Genomic DNA, 15,873 nt, shown 5'->3' with positions numbered 1-15,873 from the left:
CTCTGCACTGGCAGGCAGATTCTTAACCACCAGACCACCAGGGAAGTCCCATCATTACACTTTCTGTCCTTATAATTTTGACTACTCCAAGTTTCCTCACTTAAGTGGAATCAATACTTTGGCCACCTGCTGCTAAGAGCTGACTCATTGGAAAAGACCACGTTGCTGGGAAAGATTGAAGGCAGGATGAGAAGGGGATGAGAGAGGATGAGATGGTTGGATGGCATCACTGACTCAGTGGACATGAGTTTGAGAAAGTTCTAGGAGACGGTGAAGGACAGGGAAGCCTGTTGTGCTGCAGTCCATGGGGTCACAAAGAGTAGGACATGACTGAGCCTCTGAACAACAACAAAGTGGGATCATACGGTACTGTGAGTGTGTGTGGGTATGCTTGTGACTGTCTTATTTCATTTAGCATAATGTCCTCAAGGTTCATGCATGTTATAGCACGTTGCAAAGTTTACCTTTTTAAAAGGCTGAATGTACACAACTTATTTGCTTATCCTTTCATCTTTTGATAGACACAGGTTGCTTCCATGTTTTCACTATTGTGGAATAACACTGCTATGAACACGATGTACAAATATCTCTTCAAGACCCTGCTTTCATTTCTTTGGGTTACATACCCAGAAGTGGAGTTGCTGAATCATATATAATTCTTTTTTTTTTTTTTTTTTTTTTGAGGAACTATCATGCTGTTTTCCACAGTGGCTCTACCATTGTATATTCCCACCAACACTTGGAGTCATTCTAATGAGTGAGATGGTAACTCATTGTGCTTTTGATTTGCATTTCCCTCAATGATTAGTGATGTTGAGCATCTTTTCCTGTGCTTATTGGCCGTTTGTACGTCTTCTTTGGAGAATAATCTATTCAAGTCTTTTGCCCATTTTTGAATCAAGTTGTTTGTCTTTTTGTTGTTGAGTTGTAGGAGTTCTTTATATATTCTGGATACTAATCCCTTATCAGATATATGATTTGCAATATTTCCTCCCATCTTGTGGGTTGCCTTTTTACTTTGGATACTGTCTTTGGACATACAATTTTTTTAAAATTTTTCATGAAGTCCAAGTTGTCTATTTTTTTCTGTTCATACCTTTGCCTCGGATGTCATAGCCAAAAAAATTATTTCAAGTCCAAAGTCATGATTTGCATTTCCCTCAGTGATTAGTGATGTAGCATTTATCCTGTTTTACTCTAAGAGTTTTATCATTTCAGGTCTACATTTAGGTCCTTGATTCACTTTTGAGTTAATTTTTGTATATGGTGTGGAGTCCACCTTTATTCTTTTGCATATGGATATCCAGTTTTCTCAGCACCATTTGTCAAAAAGTGGATTCTATCTCTTTTTACAGCATTTCAAACTTCACATATACTGCCTGGTTTGATCTGTCCAACAGCCACACAAGGCAAGTACAATGGATTTTTTATTTCTTTATTTTAAAATGCATTTCTTCATTGCCGAGGGACTGGGATACTGAATTCCCTTGTTCAAGTTACACAGGCAGAACAAGGACTAAGTTTATGGACAGCCCTGTGTTCTTCAGTATTACTAAATCATGCTTTCTCTGAATTTTCTACTTGGGTTTGGGAATGGAAAGCAATATTTGAGGTTTATGGAAGGTATATAAAGCTCAAATCACACTTACAGATGACAAGTTTTCTCTTTGTGTTTTGGTTTTCTTGGATGTCAAATGAAATTGCTAAACAAGAATTGCAGATGTTTCCCCTAAAATACCATTTGTGGTGGAACAGGAGCAAGCAGTTGCTTCCTTATCTAAAGACCAAGAAGCCCAGCCCAAAGGAGCCTTCTGCAAGAGAAAAAATTCCCTGAAGTTCCATGTTTTCACTGAAAAAAACATCAATACAGTTCTGCATTTTACTTCATAATATACTAGATAGCATCGCCAACTCAGTGGACATGAATTTGGGCAAACTCCTGGAGACAGTGAAGGACAGGGAAGCCTGGCACACTGCAATTCATGGGATTGCGAAGAATCGGACATGACTTAGTGCCTGAAAACAACAATACTTGGATTTGTTTTAATATAAACATAAATTAGGGACTTCCCTGGTGATTCAGTGGTTAACAATCGATCTTCCAATGCAGGGGACATAGGTTCAGTCCCTGATAGAGGAACTAAGATCCACATGTCATGGGATAACTAAGCCCATGAGCCACAACTAGAGAGAAACCCACGCACTGCAACGAAAGATCCTGCGTGCCACAGCTAAGACCCAACGCAGTCAAATACATAAATCTTTCTTTTAAAAAAGCATAAATTAGTATGCTTATACCGTACAATTTTGACCACATGGATTCTCTAAGGTGATGCACAAACTTATCCTCTGATTTTTAACTGTTGTCATTCAGCATTGTACTAACCGTTTCATGTACCCAGTGTGAGATACAGAAAATTATCTCTTAAGTTTCCATCTCCCACTTTGAAGTCCTATTGTTGTTGTTCTTGTTTAGTCGATAACTTGTGTCTGACTCTTTTACAACCCCATGGACTATAGACCACCGAGCTCCTCTGTCCATGGGATTTCCCAGGCAAGAAGGTTGAGTGGATTGCCATTTCCTTTTCCAGGGAATCTTTCTGACCCAAGGATGGAACCCAAGTCTCCTACATTAGCAGGTGGATCCTTTACTACTGAGCCACAAGGGAAACCCTTAAAGTCCTATACCTGGATTTCAAATAAGGTGTGAAGTCACACTCAGGTTTGATATGAGTACTGACAAGTAAATTTAAAAATAATGCTTTTTTACATTTATACCAGCTCCAAAAGAGGACAGACCCTCAACTTGCACCCACTCCAGCCTGGCCCAGAACGCAAGTGTTCCCTGAAGGAGGATTGCTCCAGGCTGAACCAATGAGCATATCTCAGGTTGCACAGAGTAACACTCAAGAGCTAGAAATCAGCTCAAATGCTACACACTACCCCATCATTTATTAATCACTAGGGAATGGCTACCCATTCCAGTATTCTGGACTGGAGAATTCCATGGACTGTATAGTCCATGGGGTCGCAAAGAGTTGGACAGGATTGAGCAACTTTCACTTTCAAGCAAGTTCACTGTCAAGTTCTAATGGAAAGCATCCACGCTTCTTTTGATAGTTCCTGGTTACCAAAAAGATTTTTTAAATTGAATTTAAGCCCTTCCTTTCATGGAAGTAGCTAGTGTACTGTATAGGTATCAGTTTTTTGAATTTCCATAGGTCAGAGCTACAATTACAGCTAGTAAGACTTTCCAAGTTTCTAATCATGTAGTACCTTGATAAAGACAGAAGGCAGCAGTTAATGGAAATCTTTTGTTTTCTATGAGAGGTTTCATTTGCCCAGTTTTTCATTATTTCTGACCCATAGGGCAGTTTATCGTATTATGAAAGGACATTTGCATAAAGATCTTTTTTTATTGTTGCCTTGAACTGATGTTAACTGGGGAGTGGGGGAAAGACTATAGGACAGAATAAAAACCCTTGTCACATTAACAAACATAGGAAGATCATCTATGAGCTCTATGAACTGAACATTCCTAAGGTCATAATCTGAAGTTGCTTGTATTTCTAATTTTTAAAAAGCATCATTTCTGTGAGAGTTAGAAATGGTTCATTTAGGTAGTATAATTTCAATGGATTATATTTCAGTTATTACGCATCCATCTGTATCCATCACTAAGGTTTATTATAGTCTAATATGCTTTCCTTTGAACCTGTGTTTTCTTGGGGACTGAAGGCACCGTGCATATACTGCCACCAGGGCAGTTTACTCCCGGGTTCCTTTCCCTGAGTCATGGGAAGGTCTGGAGTGCTGACAAACACTGTAAACAGTGTTTTCTGGTTCACCAAGTACCAGACATCTAGAGACACCGGCATGGCATAAGAATCCCCAGCAAAAGATGAAGACTTTGTCTTTGCTGTTTCTTCTTATTAATGGGACCCTTTAAGCTTTGTATCAACAATCCAGATGAGGGCAACAAAACTACACAACCACCCTCCCATGTCACGCAGGTCCAGGAAGCTGAAAATGAAATTAAGTTACATTTTTCACATGATTTTCATGAAAGACTAAACTCCTACTACTTTCACCATCAGGCCTCTTGCTCTCACTTTCTTTTCACCTCCTAAAAAGACTGCCAATGTTTACCTGAACTTTTTTCCACCTGAGATATGCAGATGACACCATCCTTATGGCAGAAGGTGAAGAACTAAAGAACCTCTTGATGAAAGTGAAAGACAAGAGAGAAAAAGTTGGTTTAGAACTCAACATTCAGAAAACTAAGATCATGGCATCTGGTCCCATCACTTCATGGCAAATAGATGGGGAAACAGTGAAAACAATGAGGGATTTTATTTTGGGGGGCTCCAAAATCACTGCAGATGGTGACTGCAGCCATGAAATTAAAAAAAACGCTTGCTCCTTGGAAGAAAAGTTATGAACAACCTAGACAGCATATTAAAAAGCAGAGACATTACTTTGCCAACAAAGGTCTGTCTAGTCAAGGCTATGGTTTTTCCAGTAGTCATGTATGGATGTGAGAGTTGGACTATAAAGAAAGCTGAGCACAGAAGAACTGATGCTTTTGAACTGTGATGTTGGAGAAGACTTTTGAGAGTCCCTTGGACAGCAAGGAGATCCAACCAGTCTATCCTGAAGGAAATCAGTCCTGAATATTCACTGGAAGGACTGATGCTAAAGCTGAAACTCCAATCCTTTGGCCACCTGATGCGAAGAGCTGACTCATTTGAAAAGACCCTGATGCTGGGAAAGATTGAAGGCAGGAGGAGAAGGGGACAACAGAGGATGAGATGGTTGGATGGCATCACCGACTCAATGGACATGAGTCTGAGTAAACTCCGGGAGTTGGTGATGGACAGGGAAGCCTGGCGTACTGCATTCCATGGGTCACATAGAGTCGGACACGACTGAGCGACTGAACTGAATTGTTTCACCTCACTCTTTAACTCAAGTGCCCTCTGGTGTTTTTCTTTATTTTAGCAATTGAAGTCATGGAATCCTGTTTAAAGATGCTTCCCGCTATTAGTTTCATCACCATATTTCTCTTAATTAGCATCTAGCGCTAAAATTATAAGACTTTGTGTGGAAAAAAAGAAATTAAAAATTAGAACGTCTAGATGCCAGACTCTCCAACCTAATTCCTTAGTAGGCTAATAGCTTTTTTCAGTGCTTCGCTTTCTCCAGTCATGAAATCTAGAGATTTGTAGCTCAGAAACTCACCTTACAGAGCATGTAAGACAAGGCCCTCATCTGAAAAACAAAGAAATCAGGACTCAGAATTTAAGAGACTTGCCAAGGCAATATAATGAGGGTTAGCAACTAGATCTTTTGTCATCCCTATGATGAACAGTTAAAATTTTCTAAGTACTTATTGTGAGGTCTATTAAAGGCCTTATTTTATTTGAGCCCCACAGCAAATTTTTTAAGCTCTATTTTCATGCAGACCATTTTTAAAGTCCTTATTGAATTTGTTACAATATTGTTTCTGTTTTATATTTTGAATTTTTGGCCACAAGGCACATGGGATCTTAGCTTTCCAACCAGGGACTGAACTTGCACCCCCTGCATTGGAAGGTAAAGTCTCAACCTCTGGACCGCCAGAGAAGTCCCTCCACAACATTGTTTTAAAGTAAAAAAAAAAGTAGGTACTATCAGTATACCTATTTTACAGACAGAGAACTAGAAGTTTGAGAGAGAATGGGGAAATACTCCAGGTCACAAAAATACAGGTTTTAAACCAGGCAGCGTGATTCCAGAAACCAAGCTTGAAGTCACAACTGATCTTTCTGCCTTTATAGAAATTGTCTACATAGATGGGGGCTTCCCTGGTGGCTCAGATGGTAAAGTGCAGGAGACCTGGGCTTGATTCCTGGGTTGGAAAGATCCTCTGGAGAAGGGAATGGCAACCCACTATCACTTTCACTTTCATTCCAACCTGACCTAATCGGAGCACAAAAGTCAAGTTTCTGCTGCTCCTGCTGGCAAGCCCAGTTGCGAAGACATTTGGTGCTTCTGCGGAGTAGTAATAGAGCTGCTGGGCTCTGGTTACTGGCCTTGCAGTGTTGAGAGCAGGGCTTGTGGCACATGGCATACATTCATGCCAACCATCACCTGCGTGCCTGCACATTGTGGTTCTGGAGTTCACAAAATCAGTTGTGGTTTCTGATTGTGGTGACTTCCTGAGTAGTTTTACAGTCCTAATCTTGGCGGCTTTCAAATTGCAACAGTATTGATATAATAATGGCATCACAGTTTTTTAAGCCTAGAAGCAACATTTCTGTCTTGGTGGCTTATGCAGGCTTTGGACAATAGAGCAAACACGTATTGAAGTCCAGGGTAGGGACCCTGGTAAGCTTCCTGCTCTTTGGGTAGAGATGCTGAAGGATTGCACCCTAGGAGTAAAGGTCAACTGCAGGCAAACCAGTCCTCAAACAGACTGCAATCCAGCTTCAAAGGTTCTGCATGGCCAAAAATATCTAACTCCTTGATTTACAGCAACCAAGCGCCTCATGCTTTGTAGATAAGACAACAGAAGCAGAAAACATGCAGAAGGTCTAGATCAGTGCTCTGATAGAACTAGAATCAAACCACAAATGTGAATCATGCACGTAATGTCAAATTTTCTAGTAACCACATTAAAAAGCAAAATGAAACAATTGAAAGTATTTTTTTAATTTTAACTCAGTATATTTTGACTCAAGTTTTTATTTAACCCAAATTGCTATTTCAAACTATTTCAGCATGTAATCAACATAAATATAAAATCAATATAAAAGTCATAATGGGATACTGGACAATTTTTTGTACCAAGTCTTCAAAATCTGACATGCACTTTACAGTTACACTATCCCAAATCAGGCTTGCTGTATTTCAAGTGCTCAGGAGCCAAATGTAGCTAGTAACTACCATTTTAGATCTTATTGTTTTAGATTTTAGAAATATCAGGCAGGAATTAAAAATAGCTATACTTAGCATGTTTAAGGAGCTAAAAAAGATGGAAATTCAATGTAGGACTATAAATTATATATACTTGATATATGGAATAACCTATGACTGTAAAACTGAGTAACTAAAATTAAGAATTCAATACATGTGTCTAATAGCAGGTTATACATGGCTGAAGAGAGAATTAGTAAACTGGAAGGTAAATAAAAAGAAATTATCTGGAATGAGGTACAAAAAGTCCAAAGCGTGAAAAAATACAGAAGAAAGAGTAAGAGACATGGCAGACACAATGAAGTTTACCCCACATTTCCCTGGAATCCCAAAGGAAGAGGTAAAAGAAAACATGTCAGAAGAGATGTCTGAAGAGATGATGGCTCAGAATTGTTTAAAACTAATTAGAAGTCTGGTGTCAATTTGATTGTTTTTCCATTACAGATAGCCTGTATTTTATCAATAGTCACTTTTAATTTTTTCTCCTTTTTCTCTTAAGATCTTGAAGATATTTTGCAATTTCACTACAATACATCTAGTAATTAATTTATTTTTGTGTATCTTTCTTGGGATTTGCTGTTTCCAGAAATTGAGAATTAATGTTTTTCATAAAAATCTGGGAAATTCCTAGCTCTTTGAAAATTTCCTCTCTCTCATTTTTTTCCTTTCTCCTCTTGAAAGTCCTGTTAGATGTAGTTTGGGCCCTCTTATTGTTTAGCTTTCTCTTATACCTCTCTCTCAGTTTCAGAATGAAACTCTCTGCTGAATTTGGATTAATTTCTTCAGATCAGTCATCTAGTTCACAGATTCTCTATGCTGCTTTGTCTAAAATGCTGGTTCACCAATGCAGTGAGTTTTAAATTCAGCAAACATTTTCACTGCTAGAAGTCTATTTTGACAATGTCTCATTATTTGCAATTATTTTTGTTCTTTCCTTTTGAACTGTGGTGTTGGAGAAGACTCTTGAGAGTCCCTTGGACTGCAAGGAGATCCAACCAGTCCATTCTGAAGGAGATCAGCCCTGGGATTTCTTTGGAAGGAATGATACTAAAGCTGAAACTCCAGTACTTTGGCCACCTCATGCAAAGGGTTGACTCACTGGAAAAGACTCTGATGCTGGGAGGGATTGGCGCAGGAGGAGAAGGGGAAGACAGAGGATGAGATGGCTGGATGGCATCACTGACTCGATGGACGTGAGTCTCAGTGAACTCGGGGAGTTGTTGATGGACAGGGAGGCCTGGCGTGCTGCGATTCATGGGGTTGCAAAGAGTCGGACACGACTGAGTGACTGATCTGATCTGATGTGCCTTTATGATTTATATATATATATATATATATTATGCAAAAGTAGGAAGTAAAGAAACACCTGGAGTAACAGGCAAATTTGGCCTTGGAATACGGAATGAAGCAGGGCAAAGACTAATAGAGTTTTGCCAAGAAAATGCACTGGTCATAGCACACACCCTCTTCCAACAACACAAGAGAAGACTCTACACATGGACATCACCAGATGGTCAACACTGAAATCAGACTGATTATATGCTTTGCAGCCAAAGATGGAGAAGCTCTATACAGTCAACAAAAACAAGACCAGGAGCTGACTATGGCTCAGATCATGAACTCCTTATTGCCAAATTCAGACTTAAATATTTCTATATATTTCAAAATGATCACCGTAAGTCAGTAAGTCGAGCTACCTTCTGCCACCATGCAAAGATGTTAAACTCTACTATGTTCCCCACATTGTACTTTTCATGCCCCTGACTCATTTATTTTGTAACTGTGGGTCTGCTCCTCTTAATCTCCACCCCCAACTTCTTTCACCCTCCACCCACTCTGACAACCACTTGTTTGTTCTTTGTATCTATGACTCTGTTCATTTGTTTTGTTTTTTAGATTCCACATGCAAAGGCATACAATATTTGTCTTTCTCTGTCTGACTTATTCCACTTAGCTTCCCTGATAGCTCACTTGGTAAAGAATCCACGTGCAATGCAGGAGACCCCGGTTCGAGTTCTGGGTCGGGAAGATTCACTGAAGAAGGGATAGGCTACTCACTCCAGTATTCTTGGACTACCCTGATGGCTGAGCTCGTAAAGAATCCACCTGCAATGCGGGAGACCTGAGTTCAATCCCTGGGTTGGGAAGATCCCCCGGAGAAGGGAAAGGCTACACACTCCAGTATTCTGGCCTGGAGAATTCCATGGACTGTATGGTTCATGGGGTCGCAAAGAGTCAGACACGACTGAGCGACTTTCACTTTCACTTTCTAGGGCCACCCACGTTGTCACCAATCGCTGTGGCTCCTTTTTAGGGGGTGGGGGCCCACACCATGCAGCAGGTAGGACTTCCCTTTCCAGGGCCTGAACCCATGCCCCTGCAGTGGAAGCACAGGGTCTTAACCCCGGACCACCAAGGAAGTCCATATCTTTTAAAGTCTATAATCAACATAAGTGTTTCCAGTGACTAAAAGTGAGTGGGCAGTTCGTTAAAATACCTATCATACTTGTAATAAGTATAGTATTATATGGACTAATTTTATGAAGCTCATAAACTATAAACATCATAGTAAGTGGAAGTGACTTCTAGTTCTGGCATTCACTTGGTCTAAAAGATCAAGGGCTTCACTGAGAAAAATCATTAGTTTTTTCAGTTCTGCAAACTTGAAAATAGTACTGCTTGGAAATATGATTCTCCACAGAATTTACAGGTTGGTATGATGATTCATGGCTGAAGTAATATCATTCATCTGCTCTTACTTCCATAGCCTGGGAACGTGTCTTATAATTTTGCCAAATGCCTACATGTTTCTAATATACTCCCAAAGATAAAGGACTTTAAGCTGCTTTACTCAAAAGGAAGGCACTCTATAAAGTATAACTCAATAACTTTCTATAAATTATATCTCAATTATAACTGTCTGTAAATTATGTCTCAGTAACTGATGTACATTAAAGACGGAAAGAGAGAAGACTAATAATAGTGGGACAAAAGAAAAACAGTGAACTTGTCCCACCTATGAGCACATCTATTGATCTGTTGTTTGGAAACGGTTTTTAAACCTTCCCCCCCTCCACTAGGACTAAATGACTGCCTGTGTGTGCACGCATGTGAAGTTGCTTCAGTTGTGTCTGACTCTTTGCGACCCCACAGACCGCAGCCCGCCAGGTTCCTCTGTCCATGGAATTCTCAAGGCAAGAATACTGGAGTGGGCTGCTGTTTCCTTCTCCAGAGGATCTTCCCAAGCCAGGAATGGAACCAGGTCTCCTGCATTGGCAGGCAGATTGTTTTTACCACTGAGACACCTGGGAAGCCCCTAGGAGCTCTGTCGCCAAAGTCTTACAGGAAAAGAGTTTGGGGCCTACAGTTTTATATCCAGACAGTTTCATTTAAATGGGATGGGTGTGTGTATTAGTTTTCTATTTCTGCCATAACACACGACAGACTCAGCTGCTCAAATCAAACCCACTATTTTCACACACTTCTTGCCTGCAGGACAGAAGTCCGAGGTGACTCCCTGAGTTTCGCTGCTCTGGTCCTCCCCAGCCTGAAATCAAAGTGTGGACCAGCTGGGCCCCTGGCCTGGGGCCCTGAGAGGAATCAGCTTCGCACCCCTCCTCCCCACCTCACTAGATCACTAACAGAAGCCATTTCCTTAGAGTTTCTGGACTGGGAAGCCATTAAGACCCAGGACTAGGAGGGGGTGCCCCAGAAGTTTCTTGCTGGTGGTTCCTTACCCCTGACTTATTTCTCCCTGCAGGCTCTTCCTCCTTGTAAATTCTCCTGGGGCTGGTTGACATCCCCCGGTCAAGGCAAGGCCAGATAAAATTTAAAAACTGGCAAAAAAAAAAAAAATGTACAGTATGGAGGAGAGGTAGCACACAGAGAAGAGGGCGTGGCAGGAAATGCTGCTGCCCACAGGCCGCCCCTCCCCCTCAGAAAGCAGGAGCCCCTGAGTTGGGCAGGGCAGGATAAGGCAGTTCCTCCCTGTGGTTCCCTGGAGAACCCTGAGAAGACCTGAAATGCTTTAAAAAGCAAGTGAGCAAGTGAATGCACGCACGCGCACAGACACACATACAAACACACCCCTCCCCCTCAGCTGATAAATTCATGACACCTCTGCTTTTACTCTTGAACTTGCCAGAGGAAAACCACTAATCAAAGTGAGTTAGCGCCCACTTCCCCCAAACACTGGCATGTTACCCTTTTGCCTGAGACAAACCCCAGTGAAGCCCTCAGTTCCTGAAGTAGGAGGAATGGAAGTACAGTTTCCCAAAGTGGGGCTTGGGCCGTGAAGGTGAGGATGGGCACCCCACTTCTACCCTCTGGTCCCAGATCCGTATAGTCACCTGCTGGGGACACAAACGTCACAGTGGTACTTGACTGAGGCGGGACTCTGCAAACTTTTCCCTGCAGGCCGTTTGGAATCAGTCTCTGTCTCAGGGACCCACCCCCACCTTTGTAGAGCAAAAGCAGCTGAAGACAACAGGCAAATCAATGAGGGGGACAGGAGTGCCACTGTCCCAGCTTACCATCCTCAGATTTAGGGTACATGGGGTCCCAGAAATGGGAGCCTCACCCCTAGTGAACCTGCTGAGGGGCTCCTCAGCCTGTCTTTGAAGAGCCCTGGCTGTGGTTTTGGGACAGTGGATGTGCTAGGAGTGTGGGTGTGCTATGGAGTGCCTTCCTGGTCTAAGGGGCCACGAGAGATGATTTGTGAAGCTGAAGGTGTGAGGAGAGGGTGTATCTGATGACCACTGAGCCCACCTGACTTAATGAGTACTGAGTTGAGGAGTGCAGATCACGACGGGCACTCCTGGGTTGCCAGGTCCCTTGATATCCTATGGTATCCAGCTTTAGATTCTGTGCTCCTCGCCCCCTCTGTGTTCCCGCTTCCTCAAGAGCGGCCTCCACATGTTTTCCATCTCCCTGCAACTTCCTCTTCTGCCTCAAGCCAGCAAAGGGCACCCTTTTGACTGGTGATGGGGAGGGCTGGGCAGGGACAGTCCTTGCTCTGCCAAGCGCAGCCCTACAGAGGGACACACTTGCTGTCACAGGGATCAGGAAGGGATGCCTGTGGGTCCTTTCCTCCCAACCCCAACCATCACCTGCATTTCTCTGTCACAGACTCTCACTCTCTTTGCGATGACTTCACCACCAATCTTGAGCCCAGACTAGGATAACCACAGGGTGTGGTCTAGGCCAGGTCAGTGAGACTTTCATTTACTATCCTTGTTTAGTGAGAAGGTTAAATTCTTTGGTCCTCTGGGACATGAAGGTGAAGGCCAGGGAAGACAGACAGAGACTCCAAAAAACCTGGGGAAGAACTAAAAACAAAGCCAGCTTGACATGAAGCTGGAAACTGTCACAACCAATGGGAAGTAGGAAGGCCCAGGGCAGAGGCAGAAGAATCACTGTAGGGTTACAGAACTATGTGTTTGCATACAGACTGGAAGTTGGTCCCACCTAAGAGGCCCAGCAGCCAGGGCAGGGACAGAGAGGATAGAGCAGGACCAGGAGACTGGAAGAAAAGCAGAGGAGTGATGGGGCATTGAGACAGGTTGTCTAGACCAGACACAGACCTCCTCTGCTGGGGGTAGGACTTCCCACCCTGCAGGGAGGGTGATGTGTCAGGGCAAAGCAATGGATGCTCCAGCAGATTCTGGCAGTTTGGCTTTCAAGGACAGAAAGAATACTTTTTGGCTCAGAGAACAGAAACTGAACAGTGGTTCATCTTGGAGGCAGACATTGGACAATCAGAGAGCTGTGACTGAGTTCCTCATGAAAATCCCAAATGGAGACTGTAAGGGCTGGCTTGAGCAAGCTTTCGTGCACTGGGATAAATTGCCAAAGACAATAGGTAATTGAGATGCTCAGGATGGAGTGGTAGTTCTCTCGAAATGAGATAGACCTATCCCACTCTGTGTGTGTGTGTGTGTGTGTGTGTGTGTGTGTTCGGGAAAATGGTCCATGTGCCATGACTTGGTCCAGGGAGGACAATTGCCCTGGGGATGCTCTGTCATCCTCCCTTTCTCTTCCCACCTCCTGACATCTCTTCCTCACATCACAGGCCTTTGGACTATTCACTAATTGAAAAGATTCAACTATGGAATCATTTTGATTGCAGAGATTTACTTCTTATCCCCTCTTTCCAGAATCTTCTTTTTCGTCTCACTTGTTCTATTTCTGGAATACCTTCATACCACCTGACATGCCAGCTTCTGGAAACACTCTCTACTACCTTCCTCATGAGTCACCTCATTTTCCGTCACAGCAGGAGTGACTGCATATACAACCTATGCTTCCCATATTAGGTGTTTGAGCTGCGTGGGCCCAATCCTAAGACCTGAGCCCTTTCCTCACCAAACAATAGGAGTCACAGCCCTCCTACACTACACATTCATCAACTGATGGCAAGGCATCTATTGACAATAAATTCTACTGTGCTGCAGCTGTGGGGAGGCAGAAGAACCTGTACCAGGACACAGGATCTGTCTCTGCCCTGGGGCAGGGCCATGGGACGGCAGGTTTGTAAATTACCAATTATAAAGAAAAGGCATTACTCTTCCAGTATTCTTGGGCTTCCCCTGTGGCTCAGCTAGTAAAGAATCCGCCTGCAATGTAGGAGACCTGGGTTCGATCCCTGGATTGGGAACATCACCTGGAGAAGGGAAAGGCTACCCCTCCAGTATTCTGGCCTGGAGAATTCCATGGACTGTATAATCCATGGGGTCGCAAAGAGTCGGACACGACTGAGCGACTTTTACTTTCACATCACTTATTCACTCAAGTCTCTATTCAGGAGGGGGCCTGGATGGTTTGGGGACAAGAGACACAGGGGGCCCTGGGAGAAGGACAGGACGCAGGCTTGGGTGAGGCACCAGCTTGGTGGGTTCAGGTGATCAATGTGTCAGGGGAAGACTCATGCATAGGCCTGGGGGACAAGGGCCTGGGTTTAATCCCTGGAAAGAGGCAACATGGGGGGCCTGGTAGCCTCAGTGGAGCAGGCTGGTGAAGAGGCAAGTGACTGGGAGAGCACGAGAAAGACAGAAGGACAGCATTAAAGTCCTGGTCAGGACAGCCAGGTGGGGGAAGACGGACCTCTCCTGACACCTGGACAGCCCTGGCCAACCCTACCCCGTGCATGCTCCTGCACCCGGGCACATTGCAGACCCCAGATGGGAGTGAAATCAACTGGGAGGTGATTTTAATGGGTGTCTGCAACAGAGCATACTTCCAAGAACCACATTGTTCTTGCTACTTCCTTAAAATTCTGCTTGCATCTTTAAATAGGAAACCCAGCCTCACTCAGTGACAAGACATGAAATGGGGCACTGCCCATGCTGAGGACTCCGCATGCCCCTCCTAGTTCAGGGCTCAGTCACCCCTGAAGCCAGCAAAGGCCAGGACCCCCATGATAACAGAGATGGAGCCCTCTGTCACAGATATTAATGTCACTGGCAGTCTCCTGGAGTGAAAAATAATGTCCAAAGACAAGAACCCACTTTCTAAGGATTAAGAGGGCTTTTCAGTCCCAACAGGAGATGAGCTCACTCTTCATCACCAGATAGATAGCCCCAAGACGTGAATTCAGAGATGTTGAAATCTTGGTTGGAAGCAGCACAAAAGACTGAATGAATGAGACAAATGTGAGGGGGGAAAATCCTCCACAAAGGTTCTGTTACGGGAACCGCTGACCAAAACCACGGGCCCTGGCCAGGCCTGATACTGACCACTTGCATGAATTGTCTTACAACCGGAAGTCCTGGTGAGGAATGCAGAACTTACAAGATACCATCAACCAGAAGAACCGGGGGAAGGTCCAAAGGGGAGAGGATACGACAGTCCATATGTCCTACCAGCTTGCCGGAATCCTCCCTGGAATCCATCTCTTGGTTGAGAGATGCCTGCACCTCCAGAAAGAATCCTAAGACCAAATATGGATCAAGCAAGGTGACCAGCCAGAGACAATTTCCAGAGGCCTGGAAATTAACCCCATCACCATAAAATCTGAGACCATGAGCCACGTGGCAGAGCAGTTCTCCTGGGTTCCCTTACGCTGTTTCTCTCCACCTGGGCAACCCTTCCCAATGAAGTCTGTTGCGTTGTCAGTGCCTGGGTCTCCTCGGACAATTCACTTCCGAATGTTAGACAAGAGCCCACTCTTGTTCCTGGGAAGGGCTCCCCCTTCCTGCAACAAAGGGCAACTCTGGTGGGATTTCTTCAATACAATTGACCACTCAGGTACTCAGGGACCAGCTCGTCTGCTGACCAACCAGACCCAGTGGTAGAAACAGGGACTTTTTGTCCCTGTTCTCCTCCTAATGCAGACAACTGGCTATTGCCCCAACTGGGTAAGAAACAAGAGACTTTATTGACCTTTTCCCCTTTCTTCTTTTCAGTCCCTCCTTTTGTACTTTTTTCTTCTATCCTGGTCCCGAATGCAGGAGTCTAGTTGAAGGGCCTCAGCCTGAACTGAGGGTCGGAGCCTGATGACCTCCAGTGAGCAGAGAACTCGAATTCTGGCCTGCTGTCTGGTTTCTGGAGGGCTGAGCTCCAGTCCTCCCTGCCTGGAAGTCCAGGGGAAAGTCCTGCAAGGCCTGGTGGCAGGTAATGTCCACAAGGCCCCCTTTAGTCCCCCCTCCTCCCCTCTTCTTTCAACCTGGCCTCCTTTCCTCCCTTTGCAACATTTCAAGACCCGAGCTATTTCAGTTTACTCTGTTAGTACTTGGAGCTGAGTTCTGGGTCTCTGTAGGAGGTTTTCTGAGAGACTGCAGCCTTTCATTTACAGGGGCAACCAATTAGGGCGGCTGGGCCTAAGTGTATAGTTTGTGTTCTGTGTTATGATATGTGATGGCCATTCTGCCTTCTGAAATCAGAAATTCTGGTTCTGTTGCACTGTGGAGGTATCTTGAG

Source organism: Bos indicus x Bos taurus, chromosome 9 (genome assembly GCF_003369695.1).
Source record: "Bos indicus x Bos taurus breed Angus x Brahman F1 hybrid chromosome 9, Bos_hybrid_MaternalHap_v2.0, whole genome shotgun sequence".
Lineage (NCBI taxonomy): Eukaryota > Metazoa > Chordata > Mammalia > Artiodactyla > Bovidae > Bos > Bos indicus x Bos taurus.
This window is presented reverse-complemented; position numbering follows the sequence as displayed.